Here is a 15,668-nt window from a genome sequence, read left to right as displayed (position 1 = left end):
TTAGATCAATTACTCACACTCATAGGCACTATGCAACTAAGCACAACCAGAACCATATGGTGCAATAGTCCGATCAGAATGTGAAACTTCTCTCTGCATCAGAATCTGTTCAAAATCACCACACAACACAGACCAGCACAGCAGCATGCTCTGTTCCCCTGCTACCAACTTCTCTGCACATAACCAGTCAGCCTCGTCACACTGGACCTCAAAGTCAAAGTAAATTTATCAAAGTGTGTATCTGTCACCATATACCACACTGAGATTTATTTTCTTGCAGCCATTCACAATAGCTACAAAGAACCACAACAGAATCAGTGAAAAATTACACAAAGTGCAAAGGACCAACTGCGCAATTACAAAAAAAAATACGACAAGTGATAAATAATTTTGAGAATATGAGTTGTGGAGTCCGTGAAAGTCAGTCCATAAGTTGTGGAATCAGTTCAGTGCTGAGATGAGTGAATTTATCTACTTCAGGAGCCAAATGGTCGAAGGGTAAAAACTGAGTTTAGTGGTGTGGCACCTACAGCTCCTGTACCTCCTTCCCAATGGCAGCAGAGAGAAGACAGCACGGCCTGGATCGTGGGCATCCCTGACGATGGATGCTGCTTTCTTGTGGCAGCACTCCTTGTAGATGTACTCAATAGTGGGGAGGGCTTTTCCTGTGATGGACTGGGCAGAAGTCACTACTGTATTTCTTGTAGGCTTGCTCTATGTCTGTGCTGTCGTCAAGACATGTATTGCTATCTCTGTTACATGACATGTCTCAGCCACTTCTTCCTCAGCTTGTCTGCTTCAGCCGTGGTTCTGGACTTGACGGCAACAGTCTATGGTGAGCACCCTCGTCACACTCACCGTAAGCATCCACGTCCATGTCCTAACTTACACCCTGATCATTCACTCTTTCTGTACTTGCTGCCTTGCACTGGTCCCTCTTGCTCTGAAATCGTCCCATCATCTTGATTCTCTGCCTCCCTGTCCCACTGAGCAAACAGCATCACCACTCAGAAGTTAGTGAGTCAAACACTCTCCATAGCTCACATCTATTGTTTTTTTTATTGCATCAAAGGAAAATAATCACGTTAAGCTTTTCCTTAAACTTCCGGACCCCAGTTTGCATTTTCTTTCATTGCTAATATCAATGAACCTGAGGTGACCACCAAGAAATACCAGGCCCTTAGCTCCAAACGCCAGATGATCTTTAAGATGTTGGGGCTGAATTGCAGACAAATAGGCGAAAGTTCAGAAAATTAACATCTGCTTTATTTAGCTGCAGTCATCTACAAAGGTGGATGGGTGGGTGGGTGGGTGGAAACCAGCCATCTCCTCTCTCAGTCCTGATGCAGGGTTCCACCCTGAAACATCAGCAAATCCTTAACCTCCTTACAGATGCAAATTAACCAGTTCCTCCAGCAAATTTTTGTGGGGGTGGAGGAATTTAAACAGCTTATATAGTGTAAAGCATTTTAGTTGTGCTTGGAAAGTTGGGAGCGCCATAGTAGTGTAGCAGTTAGCATGACACTATCACAGCTTGGGGCATTGGAGTTAAATTCCAGCATCCTCTAATAAGGTTTATACATTCTTTCTTTTTGTGCATGGGTTTCCTTAGGGTGATTCAGTTTCCTTCCATTGTCCAAAGACGTACTGTTTAGTCGGTCAATTGATCATTTTATATCGTCTTTTAACTAGGTTAGTGTTAAATCAGTGAGTTGCTAGGCAGCGCGGCTCTGTGGGTTTATAGAGCCTATTCTGCGTTGTATCTCAAAATGAAATAAAAATTAAATGAAGTTCAAAGTAAATTTAGTTCGTAAATGTCACTATATACTAACCTGAGATTCACTTTACAGGGATTCACAGTAGAACAAGTAAATGCAATAGGACCAATGAAAAAAGTACACACCAACATAAAATGATAAACATATGCAAAAAGACAAACTGTGCAAATACTAAACAGATCAATAAATAATACTGACAGCATGAGTCGCAGAGCTGGTGAAAGTTGGGTTGTGTAACAGCTCAGTGTTAAGGTGAATGAAGTTATCCATGCTGGTTCAGGAGCCTGATGGTTGAAGGGTAATAACTGTGGCATGTGACCCAAAGCTCCTGTATCACCTTCCCAATTAAATTATATCTGTGGAGACTTTAATCTGTGGAGCGTTATTCCAATGTACAAACCTTAGTGCTCTGCAGCTCAGTAACCCAACCCAGGGAAGTGATTGGTTGGTTTGGCAGGGTGAGCGGCAGGACTAAGTGTGCTCGAGTCTTCGAAAAGATAGGACATTGGACTGATCTGAGGCATCTGCAATACTGTAATTTAATTTGAGACTCATTTATCAGGATTAGACTACAAATACAACATCATCATTGTTGCTGTATGTTACATAGTATATTACATGAAAAATAAGTGCATTTTATATATATAAAATACACCTTTCAATTATACAGTTAAGTATTATACACCTTTCATCAGTTCAGGAAATCCCCAACGCCACCACATTAGCATTTTAGAAGTGCGGTTGCACTGACAATTTGCAGGCAACTAATGAGGTGACAATGAACTGTGTTGAGGGCAAATGAACATTGGCCACATATCACAAGGGAAATTCCCTGTTCATTGAAAATGCGCCAATAAGACTTTTTTTCAAAGATCATCTCGGGAGAGAAGGGAGTTTTGATTCAGGAGATACGAGAGATTGTAGATGCTGGAATCTGGACCAAAAGACATTTTGCTGGAAGAACTCAGCAGGTCAGGAGGGGAAGGACTTGCTGAAGTTTCAGGTCAAAAACCTGCATGGGGGCAGAGAGGAGAGATGGCCAGTATAAAGAGGACAGCAAGAGTGGTGAGGCACAGGCCAGTAGGCGACTGGTCGACTGAGAAGTCTGAAGGGTGACAGACAGATGGAGCCAGTGGAAGGAAGGAAGTGCAAAGACAGAGATAATGAGGATAAGCAAGAACACCAAGGCTATCAGTGCTATAATCTGCAAAGGAAGGAAGGTTGAAGCAGGTTTGCTGGAGGTGTTGGGGAGGGTTTAAACTAATTTGTCAGGGGAATGGGAACTGGAATGATAGGGCTGAGGACAGTGCACTTGGCATACAAGTGTAGTGAGACTGTGAGGAAGGACAGGCAAACGATAGGCAAAGTTGCAGTCAGTGAGATAAGCTGAAGTGTAAAATGGGGGCAAAATCGAAAAGGGCCATGAGTACAGGACTGAAGGTGTTATATTCCAATGCATGCTGTTTATGGAATAAGGTAGATAATCGTATAGTGCTGCAATTAGAGATTGGCAGGTATGACATTGTGGGCATCACTGAGTCGTGGCTGAAAGAAGATCGTGGTTGAGAGCTTAACAGACAAGGACACACATTCTGTCGAGAGGACAAGCAAGGAGGCAGTTGGGATGGGGTGGCTCTGTGCTAATAAATAAATCAAATCCTTAGGAAGAGCTGACATAGGATCAGAAGATGAATCTTTGTGGATAGCGTTAAGAAACTGCAAGGATTAAAAGACCTGATGGGAGTGATATACAGGCCTCCAAATAGTAGCCAGGTTGTGGGATACAAATTACATTGGGAAATAGAAAAGGCATGTAGAAAGGGAAATGCTATGATAGTCACGGGGGATTTCAATATCAGGTAGTTTGGGGAAAATCAGGTTGGTGCTAGATCCCAAGACAGAATTTGTAGAATGTCCATGAGATGGCTTTTTAGAGTAGCTTGTGGTTGAGCCCACTGGGGGAAAGGCATTTCTGGATTGCTCGCTTGCTTTAGGTCTCATCTGGAAATTCCAGTTGGCAGACAATTTCCCTCCACGCCACTCTGGCATATTGGGAAATCATGTACTTGGCAGGTTACAGCAGTGCTTTGCCTTTGCCTTCTGCCGGGTGAGTTTAAAGAGATCATCATCTCTATTTCTGGATTAGGTTTTGTGTAATGAACCAAATTTGATTAGGGAGCTTAAGGTAAAGGAATCTTTAGGAAGCAGTGATCATAATATGATAGAATTCACCCTGTTGTTTGAGAGGGAGAAGCTAAAATCAGATGGATCAGTATTACAACAGAGTAAAGGCACGAGGGAGGAGCTGGCCAAAATTGTTTGGAAGGGCACACTAGCAGGGATGATGCCAGAACAGCAATGACTGGAGTTTCTGGGGACAATTTGGAAGGTGCAGGATAGATACATCCCAGAAATGAAGTAGTATTCTAAAGGGAGGATGAGGCAACAGTGGCTGACAAGGGAAGTCAAAGACAGCTTTAAAGCAAAAGAGAGGGCATATAATATAGCAAAAATTAGTGGGAAGTTAGAGGATTGGGAAGCTTTTAAAAACAGAGGGCAACTAAAGAGCCTCAAGGAGAGAAAACAGGAACTTAAAATAAAATAAAAGAGGATGCCAAAAGTTTTTTCAGATAGATAAAGAGTAAAAAAGAGGCGAGAGTAGCTGTCTAACTGCTACTCTGGAGAGATAGTAAAAGGGAGAAAAGAATCGGCTGAAATTTAATACTCTTAAGTATTTTGTATCATTCGTCACTGTGGAAGACACTAGCAGTACGCCAGAAATTTGTGAGTGTCAGGGGGCAAAAGTGAGTGTTGTTGCTACTTTTAAGGGGAAGGTACTTGGAAAGTTGAAAGATCTGAAGGTACATAAGTCACCAGAGCCAGATGGGCTTCACAGCAGGGTTCTAAAAGAGATAACTGAAGAGATTGTGGCGGTATCAGTAATGATCTTTCCAGGATCACTAAATTTTGGAATGGTTCTGGAGGACCGGAAAATAACAAATATCACTCCATTCTTTAAGAAGGGAAGAAGGCAGAAGAAAGAAAATTATAGACCAGTAACCCTGACTTCAGTGGTTGGGAAGACGTTAGAGTCCATTATTAAGGACGAGATTTTGGTGTGCTTGGAGGTACATGATGAAAAGTACCCAAGACAGTATGGTTTACTTCAGGGGAAATTTTGCCTGACAAATCTGTTGAAATTCTTTGAGGAGATAACAGGCAGGATAGAGAAAAGGAAGTCGATATATGTTGTTTACTTGGATTTTCAAAAGGTCTTTGCCAAATGAGGATGGATAGAAGATTGGCTGACTGGCAAGAGGTAGCGTGGGAATAAAAGGGGCCTTTTCTCGTTGGCTGCCGATGACTAATGGCGTTCCGCAGGAGCTGATGTTGGGACTGCTTCCTTTCACATTATATGTCAGTGATTTGGATGACAGAATTGATGGCTTCGTGGCCAAGTTTGAGGATGATATGAAGATAGGTAGTGAGGCAGGTAGTGTTGAGGAAACAGGGAGTCTTCAGAAGGACTTAGATTAGAAGAATAGGCAAAGAAGTGACAAATGGAATACAGCATCAGTAAATGTATGGTCATGCACTCTGGTAGAAGAAATAAAGACAAACTGTTTTCTAAACTGAGAGAAAATTCAAAAATCAGAGGTGCAAAGGGACTTTGGATTCCTTGTGCAGGATTCCCTAAAGGTTAACTTGCAGGTTGACTGGTGGGTAGAAAAGCAAATACAATGTTAGCATTCATTTTGAGAGGAATAGAATATAACCACAAGGATGTACTGCTGAGGCTTTGTAAGGCATTGGTCAGACCGCTCTTTGAGTATTGTGAGCAGTTTTGGGCCTCTTATCTAAGAAATGAGCTGCTGGCATTGGAGATGGTCCAAATGAGGGTCACAAGAATGATCCTGGCTATGACAGGGTTAACATACGAGGAGCACTTGATGGCTCCGGGCCTGTACACACTGGAGTTTAGAACAATGAGGGGGAGAATGTCATAAAACCTATCGAATATTGAAAAGCACTCACTACTCTCTGCGTAAAAAACTTACCCCTGACTCCCAAGCACCTTAAAACTGTGACCTCTCGTGTTAGCCATTTTAGCCCTGGGAAAAAAGCCTCTGACTATCCACATGACCAATGTCTCTCATCATCTTATACACCTCTATCAGGTCACCTCTCATCCTCCGTCACTCCAAGGAGAAAAGGCTGAGTTCACTGAATCTACTCTGATAAGGCATGCTCCCCAATCCAGGCAAGATCCTTGTAAATCTCCTCTGCACCTTTTCTATAGTTTCCACATCCTTCCTTTAGTGAGGTGACCAGAACTAAGCACAGTACTTCGAGTGGGGCCTGACCAGGGTCCTATATAGCTGTAACATTGCCTCTCGGCTCTTAAACTCAATCCCATGGTTGATGAAGGCCAATGTACCGCATATGCTTTCTTAACCAGTCAACCTACGCAGCAGCCTTGAGTGTCCTATGGACTCGGACCCCAAGATCCCTCTGATCCTCCACACGGTCAAGAGTCTTACCATTAATACTATATTCTGCCATCATATTCGACCTACCAAAATGAACCACCTTACACTTGTCTGGGTTGAACTCCATCTGCCATTTCTCAGCTCAGTTTTGCATCCTATCGATGTCCCGCTGTAACCTCTGACAGCCCTCCACATTATCCACAACACCCCCAAACTTTGTGTCATCAGCAAATTTACTAACCCATCCTTCCACCTCCTCATCCAGGTCATTTATAAAAATCACGGAGAAGGGGTCCCAGAACAGATTCCTGAGGCACACCACTGGTCACCAACTTCCATGTAGAGTATGACCAGTCTACAGCCACTCTTTGCCCTCTGTCAGCAAGCCAGACCTGGATCCACAAAGCAATGTCCCCTTGGATCCCATGCCTCCTTACTCCCTTGCATGGGGTTGATTAAATAAAATCCTCGCTACCCTCCAGCTCAGCACCTTTAGTAATCACTAGATGAAAATCTGAAACAAAAGCAGACGTTGTTGGAAACACAGAACAGGTCAGGCAGGATATGAGGGAAGGGCAATGGTTAACATTTCGGGTAGGAGAGACAGACGCACTTCAGCTTCAGCAATCACTGGAGATGTGGTTCAAAGTGCCTGGGTTTTGTGGTCACCCCCCAATATGGCTCAGCGTAGCTTGTTTCCTGCAGAGTGTCTGTGTGGTTCCACTCTCCACTGCACAGCAGTGGCCTTGACAGCAGCAGAAATGCTGCAAAGGCGATCTAATAGATAAGTGAGATTTGCTGAATTTGCCACTCAGTGTATTCAAAGAAACCACAATGGCAGTCAGTACATTAACAAATATGTAAACAGTTGGTGGGGGACTGGGGAGTGGTGGTGGGGGGTGAGCAGGAAAAAAAAGAGCTTAGCTCTCAATTAATGTCACTTCTAGATGCTCAGCTCCAACCACTGCAAACTGCAATCTGAGATGACGCCCAGCAGCCCAGAGCTGCTTGACCAACTGAAGCACATGTCAGCAGCACGACACAAGTCTCTCTCCACATCCGGATGAGTTTCAGCAAGAGAGCTCATTCACTTCCCAGAACTAAGTAGCCTACTCGCCTGGCACCCCATCCACCCCCGTGAACTTTGTCTCCCGCCCCCAACATCTCACATAGTTGACAGCGCCAGTAAGGGCAAAGGCATCAATGTATGCATGGAGACATAGGAGACTACAGTTGCAAGAATCTGGAGCAACAAACGATCTGCTGGAGGAAGACATTGGGATGGACCCAAAGTCACTGCAGCAGGTTGATTATTGCCCCTTTAGATCATGACCAAAGTCAACATTGGACTCTAAAAGGCAAACTGTACAATTCTGATTCATGAATACATAACACCTTTCACAAACTCGGCTCTCAGTCTGATATAGCATTTGGACCCAAAACGTCAACAATTCTTTATCCCCACTGTCCATCTCACAGATGCTCTTCGACCTGCAGAGTCCTCCAACAGATCGACCGTTTCTCCAAATTACATTTCTTAGAAGTTTATCCCCTTTCCTTCACTGTCACCTGCAGATCCTGATGTAACTACAAAGAGTAGTTGCACCAGGAGGACCACAGTGGTTCAAGAATGCAGCTCAACATCTCAAGGACCACTTTCGGGACAGTCTGCCAATGACATCTAGATCCTGAAAAAAACATCCACTGCTTCTTCAGTTAAATAGATCCCAGCCAAACTTCACAAGCTTGTAGGGATGTAAGGTTTTTCTTCACCACAAGACATCCCACCCACTCTCCTCAGTTCCTTATTCCCACCACCCTGACTTACTGCGAGTAGGCAAGGCTGAAATCGTAACCTCTATTCACAGACTGCTTACAAAGAAAACAAGTGACCATGGCGTTCAAACACAATTGTACACCAAGTCACAGGACAGGAGATGACCATGAAACAAATTAAACTGAGGCTGAGCTTGTTCAAAGGAGAAAGGTGGAGAATTTTGTGAAAGGGAAATGGGACTAAGGTAGCTGACGTGGTGGTCACCAATGGTAATAGTGATGTTAGAGGTGTACAGAGACTCTCATCCACCAACATTTCTAATTTACTTTCAACCCACCCTCTCTCTAGTTCCAAGGTGCTCAGTACTACGATCTCTGGACCCAGTGGGTGTGTCAGATGCCTTTGGCATCTGCTGAATCCAAGTTATTTGCTTGCTCCATTTCCCACATCTCAATGGTGAATAACATTCAGGCCACAAAAGTGCCATAAAATAATCACCACTAACAACAGTCTAACCGTTTACTCTTGAAATTTAATGCTATGAACACCTGTTATTAATAGACTGGCCAGAAACTCAACCTGATCCAGCAAGAAAAGACAAAATATAGGCAGTGGGCAAAAGAACAGGTCAGGGAGTGACTCGACTGGTAATGCCCCGTCGCATTTACACCATCTACAAGGAATGTAGATTCCCGGATGAGTGTAGCTCCAACTCTCAAGGTGTGCATCATCCAGGAAGCCCACAGCCCAACATGTCACCCGCAGCATTCATTCCCTGCACCACTGGCACCACACTTGCTTCAGTGTGTACGATCCACAGAACACACTACAACCGCTCCCAACAATACCTCCCAAACCCACAACAACCTCTAAGATAGACAAGGGCAGCAAGAGCCAGTGAACACCAACATGTGGAGGTTCCCCGAGTCAGAAACCAACCTGATCTGGAAAGATCACCATGGAACCCAAATCCAAACCCTCTCTAACCAGCATGGGGGGAGTGCCTTCAGCAAAAAGACTGCAGTGGCTCAAGGTGGCGGCTTACTGCTACTTTCCCGAGAGAAATGAAAGGGGAGCCAGGAATACTGGCCTTGCAGGCAAAGCCTGAATCCCAGACAATGAACAAAACGTTTCTGTAGCAGTGTGGTTGAGAGATCCAACTTCTCCCTGGGAAATATCTCTCCTCCTGAAATAGGTGCGATATTTTTACACACACTGGTTCTGACTCCCCTCATGTGACCTCTTTGCTACTTATTCCATCAAACCTGTTCAGTCCTTTGCCTGGGAATAAATTAGGTTTAAGTTCATACCTGGAAACGATTAAACACTGCCAAGGAAGGTCTCGCTCATCAACTAGAGCCCAGAGTGGGAAGTTAGGATCTGTGAAGTGAAGCAATAGCTCACTGCCTCACTTACTGAACACCGGGGACAGCAAACCAGGTTAACTTCCTTATCTCACACCACAAATCCGTCTGAGCAGAGGCGAGACTAGCCTATGCTACAGGTGCTCTCAGTAGATTTCCGCACACACACACACACTGACAATCAGGGCCCCAAACAGAGCTCGGCAGTAGACACGTCTGAAATTACGATACATAGCTGACACGAATAAGTCAGATATCCAGTGAGAGGAGGGGACAGATTCCAAGTGAACAGCAAAAGAACAAGAAGCACAAGCAAAATTTAAAAAACAGCAAGTCATCGCAACTTGAAAGAGCATCTTCTGAAAGGACATCAATAACAATCTTTCACAGGGAATTATACATATCCTCAGCAATACATGCAAAATGCTGGAGGAACTCAGCATGTATGCAGGAGGAATAAACAGTTGATATTTCCGGCTGAAACACTTCACTGGGATTCTGCATCATCAGAACTTGTTGCATGCATAAATACTCAAACTAAATCAAACGCAACGAGGGAGGACTGGGAAGCAGGGTGGCCATTTGTCACCTTGCTCTATCAAAGAAACAACTATTGATGATCATGCTGCCTTTTTCCCAAGATCGGCCGATGAGAGAGATTTAGAGGGATATGGGCCAAACACAGGCAAATGGGACCAGATTAGATGGGTATATTGTTTGGCACTGGTCATTTGGGCCAAAGGCGGTAATAATTAAGTTAAATGGCCTTTGCACTTCAAACTCATCAGTTTATAGCTTGCTTCAAACCCATAAGAAAATGAAAAAAGGACTGGGGTGTTTGCACAGAAAATCATTTAGATTATGGGCCCTGTACACTCGGCATCCGCCAGTCGTGCATGCAGCCTGGTACAGCTGTTCCGATCTATTCTTACTTTCTTCTTCTTATTTTTTAATTTACGTTATTTTTTGTATTTTTTTTTCCTCTCACGGTAACATGTCGAAGCTGCACCCTCTCTAACATGCTGGTAGAGAGAGTTTTATTTGGGTTTTTTTTAGCGCCGGAAATGGTTACATCCCGACACGTGGGACAGAAGCAAAGTCGCATTGTATATTCCACGGACCAGCAAACACCGGCCGGCTTAGCGAACAGAGCGGCGGCCACCCCTGCTGAAATCTGAAGTAAAACACACAGAGGGGGATCACAAAGCCAAGGAAAGAGGACCGGGTTGAGACAACAGAAACTTTTGGAGAAGAGGAGTTCGGTGGGTAATACCGTTCCGGCTGACCGGAAGTGCACTGAGAACGGTAAGCGTAAAGGAATTCGGTGCTTACTGTTCTGGCTAACAACGGATGGTGCAATCCGGGGCATATTACGATCGAGGAACGTGTTTGCAGACTGGATATTGAACTTTTTACTGTCGGAATTCGGCCACATTCCACCGTGATACAACATTTGGCGGCACGGGAGGTCGTTCCTGCCTATGGCCATCGAACGTGCAGCTCCTCCCGTGGAGGGTCAGACACCCTGAGCCAATAGACTGGTCCTGGACTTATTTTTCATCTGGCATAGTTTGCATTTTGGTGTTTGATTGTTTGTGGTTTTTGTATTGCTATATTTACGCTCTATTCTTGGTTGGTGCAGCTGTAACAAAACCAAATTTCCCATGGGATTAATAAAGTATATCTATCTATCTACACAAAAATTATCTAGGATATTTGTATTAATGGGTGAATTATCAAACTACCCTTATCATAAGGATAGGGAATGAGGAATGCACGAAGTGTTCAATACAGTAGCAATTCTCGTCTGAAACAGTTGATACTTATGAGATCTGCAGTCACTGTTATTGAGCCACTCAGCACCAAAGTCAAATTAGGCAAGATCCATTGTGTTTTTTTTCCGCTGTGACAGGAGTGCACAGTACAATTGGACAATATTTTACAATAGACTACATAAAAGTTGCTTCATTGGTCCAATATATTTCAGAGTAATTACACTAATTATTCTGACCTGTGTCTGTAACAAATAGATTTAAACAGAGTTTTAGGCTCAGATAAGATTCAAACACAAGATAGATACAGACTCTTTGGCCCATGCTAGCACATTTTGATTTGGCACATTAAGATGGAAAAACAATCTGTTCATATAGCATTAGCAGAAAGCATGAGCGTAAGTGTCCCAGGTCACATCCGGAAATTGCAAAGGTGGGTATTGGGGGACAACCTCTCACTGCAACTCCAAACACTCTTGAAGCACTTAAGCTTTTTGATCTGGGTAGGTGAGGTCCAGAGCAGGGAATTATTCCAGCACAAGTAAATGGATAGAATTCAAAGAAACCTAACAGGCAGGTATGGGAATAGCATTCACACTGAGTGAATGTTCATGCAGCAGTCTCTTCACTGGTGCATGAATCAGACTGCCCACATTTCATTCAGTAGCCACCTGATGTCAAACCCAGGCAGATGTACAGTGGAAAATATTCTGACTGGTTGTATCACCGTCTGCATTCAACATTTTAGGAACAGCTTCTTCCCCTCTGCATCAATTTTCTTAACAGTCCATGAACCCATGAAAAGAACCGCTACTCCATTTTTCGCAATTCTTTGCGTTGTAAGTTATGGAAACATTTAAGTATATTGTACTGTATTTGAGTTGCAAAACAACAAACTTCAACATATGTGAGTGATGATAAACATGATTCAGAGGACAGTGACCATGGAAGCTATGTCACGAGATTAGAATCCTGGATCAATGACCTGGAAACTTGACACCATATCCCATCACAACAGGTGGGGAACTGAAAATCAACTCAGTTGTAAGAAATCTAAAATGAAACTCCGGTAATAACAATGACAAGACTGTCATAAAAACACAGGTGATGGACTTCAGGCTAAAACCTCTGTCTTCCTCAAATGCAATGACCAAATCCAACACCCGACCTGCAATGAAGTCGTTGCTTATCTGCCCTCAGAAATGACCTAAGGTGCCAATTAATTTATGGATGGCATAAAGTTGTTTGGTATGGTTAAAGTGTTGCAACATGGGAAATATAACTACCAGTTTGTACAATGCAAGATCCTACTAGCAACAGCATGACTTGTTGGTCTGTACAGCATAAAATGGAATAGCATCGGCCTTCCAGCCCACAAAGTTGTGCACAACATAGTGCCAAACTAAACTGTGTCTGGATCTCCCATCCACTGCTACCAACCTTATAGTTCCCACACCCCGCACTTCCCGTTTCTACCTCCTACCCAAGATCCACAAACCTGCCTGCCCTGGCCGACCTATTGTCTCAGCTTGCTCCTGCCCCACCGAACTCGTTTCTGCATACCTCGACACGGTTTTATCACCCCTTGTTCAATCCCTTCCGACCTATGTTCGTGACACTTCTCACGCTCTTAAACTTTTCGATGATTTTAAGTTCCCTGGCCCCCATCGCTTTATTTTCACCATGGATGTCCAGTCCCTATATACTTCCATCCCCCATCAGGAAGGTCTCAAAGCTCTACACTTCTTTTTGGATTCCAGACCTAATCAGTTCCCCTCTACCACCACTCTGCTCCGTCTAGCGGAATTAGTCCTTACTCTTAATAATTTCTTCTTTGGCTCCTCCCACTTCCTCCAAACTAAAGGTGTAGCTATGGGCACCCGTATGGGTCCTAGCTATGCCTGCCTTTTTGTTGGCTTTGTGGAACAATCTATGTTCCGTGCCTATTCTGGTATCTGTCCCCTACTTTTCCTTCGCTACATCGACGACTGCATTGGCGCTGCTTCCTGCACGCATGCAGAGCTCGTTGACTTCATTAACTTTGCCTCCAACTTTCACCCTGCCCTCAAGTTTACCTGGTCCATCTCTGACACCTCGCTTCCCTTTCTAGATCTTTCTGTCTCTGTCTCTGGAGACAGCTTATCCACTGATGTCTACTATAAGCCTACTGACTCTCACAGCTATCTGGACTATTCCTCTTCTCACCCTGTCTCTTGCAAAAATGCCATCCCCTTCTCGCAATTCCTCCGTCTCCGCCGCATCTGCTCTCAGGATGAGGCTTTTCGTTCTAGGACGAGGGAGATGTCTTCCTTTTTTTAAAGAAAGGGGCTTCCCTTCCTCCACTATCAACTCTGCTCTTAAACGCATCTCCCCCATTTCACGTACATCTGCTCTCACTCCATCCTCCCGCCACCCCACTAGGAATAGAGTTCCCCTGGTCCTCACCTACCACCCCACCAGCCTCCGGGTCCAACATATTATTCTCCGTAACTTCCGCCACCTCCAACGGGATCCCACCACTAAGCACATCTTTCCCTCCCCCCTCTCTCTGCATTCCGCAGGGATCGCTCCCTACGCAACTCCCTTGTCCATTCGTCCCCCCCATCCCTCCCCACTGATCTCCCTCCTGGCACTTATCCGTGTAAGCAGAACAAGTGCCACACATGCCCTTACACTTCCTCCCTTACCACCATTCAGGGCCCCAAACAGTCCTTCCAGGTGAGGCAACACTTCACCTGTGAGTCGACTGGGGTGATATACTGCGTCTGGTGCTCCCGATGTGGCCTTTTATATATTGGCGAGACCCGACGCAGCCTGGGAGACCGCTTTGCTGAACATCTACGTTCCGTCCGCCAGAGAAAGCAGGATCTCCCAGTGGCCACACATTTTAATTCCACATCCCATTCCCATTCTGACATGTCTATCCACGGCCTCCTCTACTGTAAAGATGAAGCCACACTCAGGTTGGAGGAACAACACCTCATATTCCGTCTGGGTAGCCTCCAACCTGATGGCATGAACATCGACTTCTCTAACTTCCGCTAATGCCCCACCTCCCCCTCGTACCCCATCTGTTACTTATTTTTGTACACACATTCTTTCTCTCACTCTCCTTTTTCTCCCTCTGTCCCTCTGAATATACCTCTTGCCCATCCTCTGGGTTCCCCCCCCCCCTTGTCTTTCTTCCCGGACCTCCTGTCCCATGATCCTCTCGTATCCCCTTTTGCCTATCACCTGTCCAGCTCTTGGCTCTATCCCTCTCCCTCCTGTCTTCTCCTATCATTTTGGATCTCCCCCTCCTCCTCCAACTTTCAAATCCCTTACTCACTCTTCCTTCAGTTAGTCCTGACGAAGGGTCTCGGCCTGAAACGTCGACTACACCTCTTCCTACAGATGCTGCCTGGCCTGCTGCGTTCACCGGCAACTTTGATGTGTGTTGCTTGAATTTCCAGCATCTACAGAATTCCTGTTGTCTGTGTCTGTTCTGCTTGGACATGATCCACATCTTTCCTTTCCTCACATATTCTCTAGAAACCTCCTAAACATCACCATACCAGCTTCCACCACTATCCCTGACAGCCATTTCTAAGCACCCACCATTCTATGTAAAAAAACACCAACAGCTTTCAATGCACCTGAACCGACAGTCATTGTTACAAACATTAAATCAGTCTTCCGGAGAGCAGCCAGATGGTGTCCCAGCTACGTCCTTAGATTCTGCACAGATCAACTGTGGGGATATCTGAACTTTTTAAAAACTTTCCCTACTTCAATCTAAGATTCCTACCTGCTTTAAGAAGATCAGTATCATCCCGACATCTTAGAAAAATAGGGTAATATGTATAATGGTGGTGTCTGAAAAGAGGATGCTGTCCAAGCTGCATGCCATCTTGGACAATGTCTCCCATCCACTACATAATGTACCGGTTGGGCACAGGAGTACATTCAGCCAGAGACTCATTCCACCGAGATGCAACACAGAGTGTCACAGGAAGTCATTCCTGCCTGTGGCCATCAAACTTTACAACTCCTCCCTTGGAGGGTCAGACACCCTGAGCCAACAGGCTGGTCCTGGACTTATTTCCTGGCATAATTTACATATTACTATTTATGGTTTTATTACTACTTATTATTTATGGTGCAACTGTAATGAAAACCAATTTCCCCTGGGATCAATAAAGTATGACTATGACTACTGCCTAGTGGCTCTGATATCAACCATCATGAAATGCTTCAAGAAGCTGGCCATGGCACATGAACTCCAACTTCCCAGTGAACCACATCCCACTACAATTTACCTTTCACCAAAATAGGTGCACAGCAGATACAACCTCCCTGGCCCTACTCCCACCAATGGAGCATTTGGACAGCAAAGATACCCATGTAAAACTACTGTTCATTGACTACAGCTCCGCCTTCAGTATGATAATTCCAAGCAAACTCACCGCTAACCTCCAAGACCTGGGTCTCAACACATCCCTCTGCAA

At 44.7% G+C, this 15,668-nt stretch overlaps 1 protein-coding gene across 3 annotated transcripts in view; it reads right to left on the bottom strand.

Moving 5' to 3' along the window:
* The window catches only part of rxrba (retinoid x receptor, beta a), a 70,216-nt gene that overhangs the window by 52,684 nt on the left and 1,864 nt on the right, over positions 1-15,668 (bottom strand). The gene's annotated exons all lie outside the window — the stretch shown is intronic.

Source organism: Mobula birostris, chromosome 5 (genome assembly GCF_030028105.1).
Source record: "Mobula birostris isolate sMobBir1 chromosome 5, sMobBir1.hap1, whole genome shotgun sequence".
In the NCBI taxonomy this organism is placed as follows: domain Eukaryota; kingdom Metazoa; phylum Chordata; class Chondrichthyes; order Myliobatiformes; family Myliobatidae; genus Mobula; species Mobula birostris.
This window is presented reverse-complemented; position numbering and strand designations above follow the sequence as displayed.